The sequence below is a fragment of the Phascolarctos cinereus genome, unplaced genomic scaffold (assembly GCF_003287225.1).
Source record: "Phascolarctos cinereus isolate Bilbo 61053 unplaced genomic scaffold, phaCin_HiC Scaffold_7;HRSCAF=346, whole genome shotgun sequence".
Taxonomy (NCBI): Eukaryota; Metazoa; Chordata; class Mammalia; order Diprotodontia; family Phascolarctidae; genus Phascolarctos; species Phascolarctos cinereus.
This window is the reverse complement of record NW_027556180.1, coordinates 22,154,350-22,166,905: the sequence shown is the minus strand read 5'-3', so window position 1 is coordinate 22,166,905 and position 12,556 is coordinate 22,154,350.

Sequence of the window (12,556 nt, the reverse complement as noted above, 5' to 3'; positions counted from 1 at the left end):
CTGCTCCCCGTCTTTCTTCTAGTTCAAGTGTTCCACGGTTTTTTTTCTGGGGTGATATTTTCTGGGTTTTCAGAGGTTGATAGGGGAGAGTGAGAGCGACTACCTTTTCACTCCTCCATCTTGGCTTCCAGAAGTGGAACTCCCATCACTCTACTTTTCAATAAACTCCTGTTGCTTCCTTTGCCTCTAGGATAAATTTTAAAGTCTCTGCTTAGCTTTTATAACCTTCATAATCTAGCCCCAACCTATATTTCCAGTCTCATTTTACCTTTCTCTCCCTCCCTCATTCTATGATACAGCTAAACTGGCCTTCTCTATGTTTCCTTTTTACTGACATTTCCAATGTCCTTACCTTGGGGTCATACCCCATGCATGCAATGTACTCCATCCTCAGCTCTGCCTCATGAAATCTTTCTCTTCTTTCAAGATCCAGTTCAAACATTGCCTGTCATATGAATCTTTTCTTGATTTCCCCCAACTGCTTGTGCTGCCTCAGAACTGTCTTGTATTTAACTATTTTTATTGATTTATGTTTGTTTTATTTATAATTGTTCTGTATATACATTTATGCATTTGTCATCTTGCCCATTAGAACACAAACTCCTTGAGAGAAGGTACTGTTTCACTCTTTGTATTTATATTCCATCTCCTGTTCAACTAATCCCTGTGAATCAGGTGAAAGCCCTTTTCCTTATAACCTCTCTACATCCCATTCTCATCAAGAGCAGCTGTGGCCCCATACAAAATCACTATCAATCTCTGTTTTTCTATGACTTTGTTGCTCTCTCTATTCCTAACAAGTTCTCCTTTAGCCTAAATTTCTTCCTCTCATACACTCTTTCCATTTTATTCTTCTCATGGAAACCTGGCTTTTTCTAGAAAACATTTCTGCCCTATCTGCCCTTTACAATGCTGTTTGTTTTCTTTCACATGACCTTGATAAATGGAGCCAAGAAGAGTAGTTGGTGTTTTTCTTGCTCCCTATTTCGCTCCCAGACTGTCCTGCTGCCATTGTCACTCAGTAATATCCCCACGTTTGAGGTTCACTCATCATGTCTTGTTCAGATTCTTGTTGATGTTATTTACTAATCTCATCACTCTCCTTGATTTTCAAAGAATTCAGCACCTCGAAGTCTTCTTCTTCCCAACTCCTGGCCTCTTGTTTGAACTCTTCGGTATTCACTATAATACCCCCTTCAAACAACACAGCCTCCCAGCTCATCAAGGCTCTCTATTTCTGCATCTCCACTCTACCTTGGACACACAAGGGATAATCATTTAGCCGTTTATTAAGGACTTGTCAAGCTCTTACTATATGCTAGATACTGTGTTAGGCATTAAGAATACAGAAGCAAAAGCAGATCTGTCTTTCCATCACATCCTCTATCTCATTTCAGTTTTTCATCTTGTATAAAGCAATTGAGGTCTTTAATTACCACTTTCCTCCCCATCTCCAACCCCCAGTGTATCACATCTGCTCTGCTCTCACTTTCTTTGAATCACAATCCTCGTGGTCCTGATTACCAACAGGTAACCTCTTCAACTCTGCACAATTCTCCACTTGAATCCCATGACCCTTTACTCTTCTGTGGTTCACCTCCTGCCAGGCCTTAACCCAATATCATTCCTATTATCTGACTTTCCTTCTGCGACTTCCAAGCTATTGAATACTATTTGAGGAGGATGTGCAACCTTACTGACTGGGTCCACTCTCAAGTGGACCAAATCTAATCTATAAACACTTACTAAGCACTGATATGTGCCAGGCACTTTACTACATGCTGGGGATACAAATACAAGCAATAAGACAGTCCCTGCCTTCAAGGACAACACATAAAAAGAAGTTGAAAATAGTGGAGAGTTATGCAAAATGCATAGTGGCAAAGACCAGGGAAGGAAGGATGGTTGGTGTGGGCCTTTCCTCAAAATGGAGGTCCCAAGAAGAACTCATCAATGGCAAAAAAAAAAAAAAGGATTTAAATGAAAAAGCAATCAAGGCTTAATGTTTAAATCTGGAGAATAAAGGATGGCAGCTCTGGGCCATTCCTCAAAATGGAGGTTCCAGGAGGAATTCATGGCATTATCTAAGCTCAGATTGGTTTTCATTCCTACAAAGCAACCCTTTTATTCTTCTCTGATTGGTTCCCTGTCATGATTTCCTCAGTGGCTCTTCCAAATTTTCTCGTGTCTCCCCAAGCCTAACACATCTCCGACCATCCCCTCTCTCTTACCATGGGACTTCTATTGCTAAGAAAATCAAGGCCATCTATTAGGAGCTCCCTCCTTTTTCCTCCTCCACACCTCAAAACTACCACCTTACCTTCAGCTAGCCTCTCTTCCTTTTCTCCTCTTTGAGGAAAAGGTAACCCATCTTGTTGCCAAATAGAATACCCTTCAGTGATCTTGTCTATCCCTTTCCATCTTCCTTGAGAGCTTGTCATTTGAGCACTCTCATCTTCTAAGCTTCCTAGTCCTCAGTTCCTCATGATGAGGGGGGTAATGAACCAAATGATCTCTAACTCTGAATCTTATGACCAAAGATAGAAAGTGATGACTGATGCATCACAGGTTGCTTTATAGCTTTATACTAGCATTAACCTTCTCCACAGTACCTGACATACACACCTAGATCTCAACTAGTGTAGCTGAAACTCCTTGATATGATCTCAGTAAAGCTAAGAATCTCCTTTAGCTAGTAACCCATGATAATTACAATGTCTCTGACATTTATTGTAGAGGTTGGAGAGGGGACTTGAATACATGATTTTGTTGGTGTAGGAAAAACACTCTTCCAATGTAAGTCAGCATCTTTTCTACAATTTATGGTCTTAGAGAGTTGCCCAAAGCCCTGAGATGATAAATGACTTACTTACCCTGGGTCACACAAAGAGATATGCCAGAAGTGGGACTTGAACCCAGGTCATTCTGGTGTTAATACTAATTGTCTACCCACTAGACCACACTATCTCTCCCTGTAAAATTGTTGATTTCCTCTGTTCTCTATACATAGGCCCTTTTGTTGCAACTTATTAATTGTTTTCATTATGCCCCCCTAAGACTATCTCCATGTGTTCCCCCCTGTTCTCCACAGTCAGGGAGTCCCAAATGAGCTTCATTAATAAATGTCTGTCCAGTGCCAAGCCTAATGAGATCACTTCTGGCTGCCTCGTGCTGCATTTCTAGCAACAGCAAGATGATGGAGATGCCATGATCTAGTAGCAGTTAATGTGCCATTCAGCTTCTAATTGAAACCATATTTCTCAGGATGATTTCTTTAGAGTAACCATTGGCAATCACCCTTCTGCAGATCACAATCATCCTGGGGTTTGCCAGTGACTTTTTCTATCCTTCCAGTGTGAGTGATCCCCCCCACACACACACACACATACACACACACTCACTCACTTAGTAAACTCCAGTGGCTCCCTATTACCTTCAGGGTCAACTATAAAATCTACTCTTTGGCTTTGAAGGTACTTTTTTTTTAATATAAATTTATTTATTTTTAGTTTTTAACATTCACTTCCACAAGTTTTTGACTTCCAAATTTTTGCCCCATCTCACCCCTCCCTCCGCCCCAAGATGGCATGCATTCTGAATATCCTTTCTCCTAGTCTGTCCTCTCTTCTATCTCTCCCCCCTTCTCTTATCCCCTTTCCCTTGTATTTTCCTGTAGGGCAGGATAGACTTCTATACCCCATCTCCTGTGTTTCTTATTTCCCAGTTGCATATAAAAAAAAAATTTTAAACACATGTTTTTAAAACTTTAGGTTTCAAATTTTCTCTCTTCCTCCCTCCCCATCCACCCTCATTGAAAAGGCAAACAACTCAATATAGGTTATACATGTTCAGTTATGCAAAACACTTTCATAGTAGACATGTTGTGAAAAACTAACTCTTATTTCCCTTAATCCTATCCTGCCCTCCCATTTATTCTATTCTTTCTTTTCACTCTGTCCCTCCTCAGAATTATTTCCTTCTGATTACCCCCTTTCTCAATCTGCCCTCCTCTCTATCATCCCCCTGCTCTCTTGTTCCTTTCTCCCCCTATTTTCCTGTAGGGTAAGACAGATTTCCATACCCAATTGAATGTGTATGTTATTCCCTCCTTAAGCCAAATCCTATGACAATAGGATTCATTCATTCCCTTTCACCTTCCCCTGCTTCCCCTCCACTGTAAGAGACTTTTCTGGGTTTTTTTGTGACATAATTTACCCCATTCTACCTCTCCCTTTCTTCTTCTCCGAGTATAATCCTCTCTCATCCCTTAATTTTATTCTCCAGATATGACCCCTTCATCTTCAACTCACCCTGTGCCCTGTATCTATCTATCTATTATACATACATATAATTTCTTTCCTCCAACTACCCTAATACTGACAAAGGTCTCGTGAGTTATAAATATCATCTTTCCATTCAGGAATGTAAACAGTTCAATCTTAATAAGTCTCTCATGATTTCTCTTTCCTGTTTACCTCTTCATGTTCCACTGGAGTCCTGTATTTCAAAGTCACATTTTCTATTCAGCTCTGGTCTTTTCATCAGGAATGCTTGAAAGTCCTCTATTTCACTGAATGACCATTTTTTCCCCTGAAGGATTATACTCAGTTTTGATGAGTAGGTGATTCTTGGTTGTAATCCTATCTCCTTTGCCCTCCAGAATATTATATTCCATGCCCTGCGGTACTTTAATGTAGAAGCTGCTAAATCTTGTGTTATCCTGATTGTGTTTCCACAGTACTTGAATTGTTTCCTTCTGGCAGCTTGTAATATTTTCTCCTTGACCTGGGAACTCTGGAATTTGGCTATAATATTTCTAGGAGTTTTCCTTTGGGGATCTCTTTCAGGAGGAGATCTGTGGATTCTTTCAATTTCCATTTTGCCCTCTGGTTCTAATATATCAAGGCAGTTTTCCTTGATAATTTCTTGAAAGATGATGTCTAGGCTCTTTTTTTGATCATGGCTTTCAGATAGTCCAATAATTTTTAAATTCTCTCTCCTGGATCTATTTTCCAGATCAATTGCTTTTCCAATGAGATATTTCACATTGTTTTCTAATTTTTTATTCTTTTGGATTTGTTTTACAGTGTCTTGATTTCTCATAAAGTCACTAGCTTCCAATTGCTCTATCCTAATTTTTAAGGAAGTATTTTCTTCAGTAAGCTTTTGGACTTCCTTTTCCATTTGGCCAATTTTTCTTTTTAGGGCATTTTTCTCCTCATTGGCTTTCTGGACTTCTTTTGCCATTTGGGTTAGACTATTTTTTAAGGTGTTATTTTCTTCAGTAATTTTTTGGGTCTCCTTTAGCAAGCTGTTGACTTGTTTTTCATGATTTTCTTGCATCACTCTCATTTCTCTTCCCAGTTTTTCCTCTACTTCCCTTACTTGCTTCTCAAAATCCCTTCTGAGCTCTTCCAAAGCCTTGGAAGAGCTTTGGATGTAGGAGCTCTGACTTTGTTGTCTTCTTCTGGTTGTATATTTTGACCTTCTTTTTCACCAAAATAAGATTCTATGGTCTGACTCTTTTTGCTCTGCTTGCTCATGATCCCGGCCAATTATGTGAGTTTTAAACTCTTTGTTAAGGTAAGAGTCTGCTTCCAATGTGGAGAGTGTACTGTTCCAAGCTTCAGGGGTTTGTATAGCTGTTTTCAGAGATACTTGTAGGGACCTGTAAATTTTCAGTTCTTCCAAAGTGATATGATAAGGAGCGAGGTGTTACTCCTTTCCTGGCCTGTGACCACAAGTACTCCTTTCTGTCCTGTAACTGTGAGGGAGGGCTCCTCTCTACAGCTACTGCAAGCTCCTCCACTCCAGTGCTCCTCCTTACCCCATCACCTCCACCCAGAACTGTGACCAGTTACAAACATGGGCAAAGCAAGAGATTCCTGCCTCAGCACTGGCAAAGAGATCCCTGCAATCCCTCTCTGATCAGCCACTGGATTCCCCCTCAGTCTGTGGGCCTGAAGCTTGGGAAGCAGCTGCCCCCCTCCCAGCGCCACACTCTTGGGGAATGGAGCTGAAGCCCTGCCTTCCTATCTGAGCACCACAGAAACAGACTTTTCCCACTGACCTTCTAAGTTGTCTGTAGCATTTGTGGGTTGAAAATCTCGAAACTGCCACAGCTGCCTGCGATTCAGTCCTCTGAGGCCTGCTCCAGGTTCGCCGTGGCCTGCGCGCCCACACCACGCTGCGCTGCACTCCCAGCCCGGCAAGATATACCTTTCTGATCAATATCCAGGTTGTCTTGGGCTGGAAATTTGTTTCACTCTGTCTTTTGGGGGGTTCTGCTGCTTCAGAATTTGTTTAGAGGCATTTTTTATGAGTATTTGGAGGGGTTTGGGGGAGAGCTCAAGCAAGTCACTGCTTTCACTCTTCCATCTTGGCTCCGCCCCCCTGAAGGTACTTCTTACCCTGCCCCTTTCCTATGTTTCCGGTCTTCTACCCTCATCCCTTCCTCATACTCTGTGATTCAGTGACTCTAGCCTCACTGCTGTTCCTCCTACATAGTTCCATCCCCCAACTCTAAGCACTTTTATTTCCATGCCTGGACTCCTCTGCTTCCTCATCTTCTCTTCCTGGCTTCCCTGGATTCCTTCAAGTCTTGGTTCAAGTCTCAGTTTCCACATGAACTTTTCCCTAGCCATCCTTAATCTCAATACCTTTTCTCTGAGATTCGTCTCAATTTATTCTGTTTATAACTTTTTTGTACATCGTTGTTTGTACATCGTTGTCTCTCACATTAGACTGAGTAACAAGATTAGGAGCTGGTTTTTTTGTTTTGGCTTTGTGTGTGTGTGTATGTGTGTGTGTGTTGTCATTGTTGTGTTTTTGCCTTTCTTTGCATTCTCAGTGCTTATCATGGTACTTGGTACATAAAAGTTACTTAATAAGTAAATGCCTGCTGACTGACCAGTGATTTTTTTTTTGCTCTGAACAGCTACATAACACTGTATGACAATAGCATCTGAGAATTAGAGTTCATTCATTCAAAACAGAAACCTACTAAGGAGATTTCAGTGCAGTTGGTTATTTCACTGGGAAATGAAAGGGGACACTCAAAGTGATTACTCATTCCTTTATTCAATTCAATTCAGCAAACATTTGGTAAACACCTAAGCATTATAGCTAAGCTTATGCTAGTGCTGAAAATGCCCTGGCACAAGGGTTTGCATTCTACAGAGTTTACATTCTACATTTATATTGTTACCTCCAGCAGTACACACTTGGACAGAGTTATGACCCTACATGGTTAAATTCAGGTATGCAAGTCATACACATCATTTCAGGAAGCTAGTTTAGAAGATAAGAAAGATTAGGGAGGAAGCATATCAGCCATACAGTTGTAGCCCTGTTTATGGCCATCCCTCTCACAGTTAAAGAATACATACATGGAGCAGCTAGATGGTATAGTGGATAGAGCACCAGTCTTGGAGTCAGCAGGACCTGAGTTCAAATCCAGCCTCAGACACATGATACTCACTAGCTGTGTGACCCTGGGCAAGTCACTTAACCCTGATTGCCTCACAAAAAAAAAATACAAACATGCTAACATTTATGACAAGGAAGAAAAACTGGCAATTCATAGAATGTCAAATTCTCAGAGTTGTAAGGGAACTCAGGATCCAGTTTGGCAGGCTATGCATGAATAAAAATCCCTTCTGTAATCTTCCCAACATGAAGGAATTTAGCCTTTGGTGAAAGATTCCCCGTAAGAGAGAAGCCAATGCCTCCCAAGGAGGCCCATTTGGATTTGGAAAGCACTATTAGGAAGTTTCTCCTCACATGAAGCTTCAATGTGTCTCTCTGAAATTTCTACCCATTGCTCTTGGTCGTACCCTCTCAGGGCAAGAAAAGCAATATCATGCTCTTGATGGCACTTCAGATTAATAGGTGAAGAGGAACAAGGAGTAGAGATGTTATTCTACTGTCAATATTGTTAGTCCTAGGCCAGGGGTGGGGAACCGACAGCCTGGAGGCCGTGTGTGGCACTCTAGGCCCTCCAGTGTGGCCCTTTCACTGAATCCAAACTTCACAGAACAAATTATTTTATTAAGGGGGTTTGTTCTGCGAAATTTGGATTTAATCAAAGGGTCACACTAGAGGACCTACAACCTTCTATTGTCAAGTATTGCCATTTGTTTAAGTTTTGTCTTGTTTAATAGTAATTAATCCCTGCCAATAGATGGTGGAATTTCTGACAGTGTATGTGAATTTCAGATGGCACACAATATCATAATTTTAAATCAGGCACCTAAGCACAATCACTATTTTCATGTACTGATACCTGTCAATAGGGCATATGAGCAACTTTAGCTTTCAGACTGATAACCTTCAAAAGTAGAAGCACACTCTAGCTTCATGATTTTGCTAGTGATTCTTCCCAGCCAAAGATAGCTATTGTTCAGTCATATGACATGAATTGTGTGTGTGTGTGTGTGTGTGTGTGTATATAAACTTTATGCTTTAAAAAATACCTCCCAATACACTCGGATGCATAGAAAAATGTTATCTGCTGCAAAATAAGTAAAGTTCAAAGGAAACCAATCAAAGGCCAGAAAGAAATCTACATAGTCCTGGCCAGGTCTCCAGAACATAGAAAGATCAAATTCTATGAGCACAGATGAAATTAAAGCTGGCATCATTTCCAAAAAGAGCTATAGAAGCTGGATGTCATCAGAAACGATCAAAATCTGTATATTCATAAACCTGCCATTTTGAGGGATAAAACAAGATGTGTGGTAGTTAAAAGCATCTATCTTCATAGGGAGAAAGAAATGGGCAATCACATACAGAGTTGTCAGGAATATCAACATTACTGATGGCTCAACCTAAGCATTTACGGAATTTGGTGTTAAAACTGTTCTCAAAAACTCTCATTGGAGCCCATACTGAGGCATGGCAACCACATTCTCTCCTTGTACTTCATAAACCCTTCAACCACCTCAAAGCTGTAGCCTTCCCATAAAAATTAATTATGCCTGGAGAATCCTGGCCCCTCCACAGAAGGCTATGGGGCTGCCATGACATCTTCAATGTAAAACACTGCAGTAGAATTATGACACACCAGTACATTCCCTGCCAATTATGACCTGCCTAATGCAATCATCTGCCTCACTAAATTAAAACAAAATGATCCTCTTTACAACTTGATTGTCACCATGAAATGTCCTTTTCTTCTTTTTTCTCAATGGTATGCCCTCTTCCTCTACTAACATATCACACCTACTGTGCACATGGGATCACAGGATTAGAGATTTAGGGCCAGAAGGGAACTTAGAAGTCATCTAGAGCCAACCCAACCCTGCCCATGTTATAGATAAGGAAACTAAGGCCTAGTTAGGTAAAGTGCCTTGGTCAAAATCACACAGAGTCAGGATTTGAGCTCAGGACCTCTGACTCCAATTCATTGTACCATGCTGCTTCTCATGGTGTATACTTGGTATCACAAGGGTAGGGAAGGGAGAGCAGTTGGAAAGCTTGACATCTAAGGGAAAGATGAACAGAGAGATATGCAGGACTATTGCAAAGTACACTTAGGATCTATCTACCCAGCTGCAGTTGACTGAGCTGTCCCCGAGCTAGAGAGCAGTGTTTTCATCTTCAAATCAAATGAGAAAGTAAACAGTGAGTACCTGGCAGACTTCCCAGTACTCTGTAAATGTGACTTATTGCTATGATTATTAGTATGTAAAGAAAACAACTAGTTGATTGAGTGGATTTTTTCACTTTCTAGTTAACTGCTTTTATAGTTCATATTTTATGGTGTTTTACAGTTTGCAAAGCACTTTCTCCACAGCAACCTGGTAAGATAGACAGTAAAAATCTCAATCAGTCAATAAACATTTACTAAGCACCTACTATGTTCCTGTCACTATGCTGAGTACTGGAGATAGAAAAAGAAGCAAAAGATAGTCCCTGTCCTCCAAGGGCTTACAATCTAATGGAGGAGACAAGCAAACAGATATACAAAGCAAGCTATACGAGAAAAATAGGAGACAATTCAGAGGGAAGGCACTAGAATTAAGTTATTTGGTAATTTTTTTTCAGTGAAGTTCAATTCTTCGTGACCTCGTTTGGGGTTTTCTTGGCAAAGACACTGGAGTGCTTTGTCATTTCCTTCTCCAGATCATTTTACAGATGAGGAAACTGAGGCATGCAGGATGAAATGACTTGCCCAGGGTAAGGCATCTAGTAAGCATCTGAAGCCAGATTTGAACTTAAGAAGATAAGTCTTCCTGACTCTAGGCCCAGCACTCTATCCACTTTGCCACCTAGCTGCCCCACTAAAATTAAGAACTAGTTGGGTTAGAAAAGGCTTCCTGAGGAAGATGGAATTTTAGCCAGGGAGGTCAAGTAGGCAGAGTTGAAAAAGGAAAGCATTCCAGGCATGGCAGACAACCAGAAAAAATGCCCAGAGCCAAAAGATGGACAATCTTGTTCATGGAACAATCAATAGGCCAGTGTCACCTGATGGAAGGATACATGTTGGGGACTAAGGTATAAGAAGACTGGAAATGCAAGAGGAGGCTTAGGTTATAAAGGGCTTTGAACACCAGAAAGATCATTTTCTATTTGCTCCTGGAGGCCATAGGGAGCCACTATAGTTTATCGAGTAGGGGAATGACATGATCAGACTTGCATTTTCGGGAAATCAGTTTAGTGACTGAATGGAAAATGGATTGAAGTGAGAAGAGTCTTGAGGCAGACAGACCCATAAGCAGATTATTGCAATAATCCAGACTTGAAATAACAAAGACCTGCACCAATGTTGGGGACAGTGTCAAAGGAGAAAAGGGTGCATATTGGAGAGAAGTTGCAGAGATAAAATCAACAGGCCTATATGGTACTAGAAACATTAGCTTTAGCAATAAGAGAAGAAAAAGAAATTGAATGCATTAGAATAGGCAAAGAAGAAATAAAGCTATCACTCTTTGTAGAAGATATGACGATATACTTAGAGAATCCTAGACAATCAAGTGAAAATCTACTTGAACTAATAAACAACTTTAGCAAAGTTGCAGGATATAAAATAAACCCACATTAATCATTTGGCATTTTATATATTACCAACAAAGCCCAACAGCAAGAGATAGAAAGAGAAATTCCATTTAAAGTTACTATAGACATTGTAAAATATTTAGGAGTCTACCTGCCAAAACAAACCCAGAACTCTATGAACACAATTACAAAACACTTTTCACACAAATAAAGTCAGATCTAAATAACTGGAAAAACAACAGTTGCTCATAGGTAGGCCAAGCTAATATAATAAAAATGATAGTTCTATCTAAATTAATTTACTTATTCAGTACCATACCAATCAAATCAAATGACCAAGAAATTATTTTATATAGCTAGAAAAAAATAATAACAAGATTCATGTGGAAGAACAAAAGGTCAGGATATCAGGGGAACTAACGAAAAGAAATGCTAGGGAATTGTATTATTATTATTATATTATTATTAAATCATACTATAAAGCAGCAATCATCCAAACTACTTGGTACTGGCTAAGAAATAGAGTGGCAGATCAGTGGAATAGGTTAAGTATGTAAGACACAGTAGTCAATGACTGTAGTAATCTACTATTTGATAAACCCAAAGACCTCAGCTTCTGAGATAAGAACTCACTATTTAACAAAAACTTCTGGTAAAATTGTAAAAGAGTATGGCAAAAACTAGGCATAGACCAAAATCTTACACCCTATACCAAAATAAAGTCAAAATGGGTACACAATTTAGATATAAAGGCTGATACTATAAGCTAAATGGGAGAGCAAGGAATAGTTTACCTTTCACATTTATGGAGAACAGAAGAATTTATGATCAAATAAGAGATAGAGAACATTATGAAATACAAAATGGATAATTTTGATTACATTAAATTGAAAAGTTTTTGCACAAACAAAGCCAATGCAATCAAGATTAGGAGGGAAGCAGAAAACTGGGAAATAATTTTTATAACCAGTATCTCTGATAAGGGCCTCACTTCTAAAACACATAGAGAACTAAGTTAAATTTATAAGAATACAAGTCATTCACCAATTGATAAGTGGGCAAATGATATGAACAGGCAATTTTCAGATGAAGAAATTAAAGCTATCTATAGTTATGTGAAAAATTCTCTAAATCATTATTGATTAGAGAAATGCAAATCAAAACAACTTTGAGGTACCACATCACACCTATCAGGTTGGCTAACATGTCAAAACAGGAAAATGATAAATGTTGGAGAAGATGTGGGAAAATTGGAGCATTAATACATTGTTGGTGAAATTTTGAATTGATCCAACCATTTTGGAGAGCAATTTGGAACTATGCCCAAAAGGCTATAAAAATGTGCATACCCTTTGACTCAGCAATATCACTTCTAGGGCTGTATCCCAAAGAGATCATAAAAATGGGAAAAGGACCCACATGTACAAAAATATTTATAGCAGCTCTATATGTGGTGGCAAAGAATTGGAAATTGAGGGGATGCCCATCAATTAGAGAATGGTTGAACAAGTTGTGGTATATGAATGTAATAGAATACTATTGTGCTGTGAGAAATGAT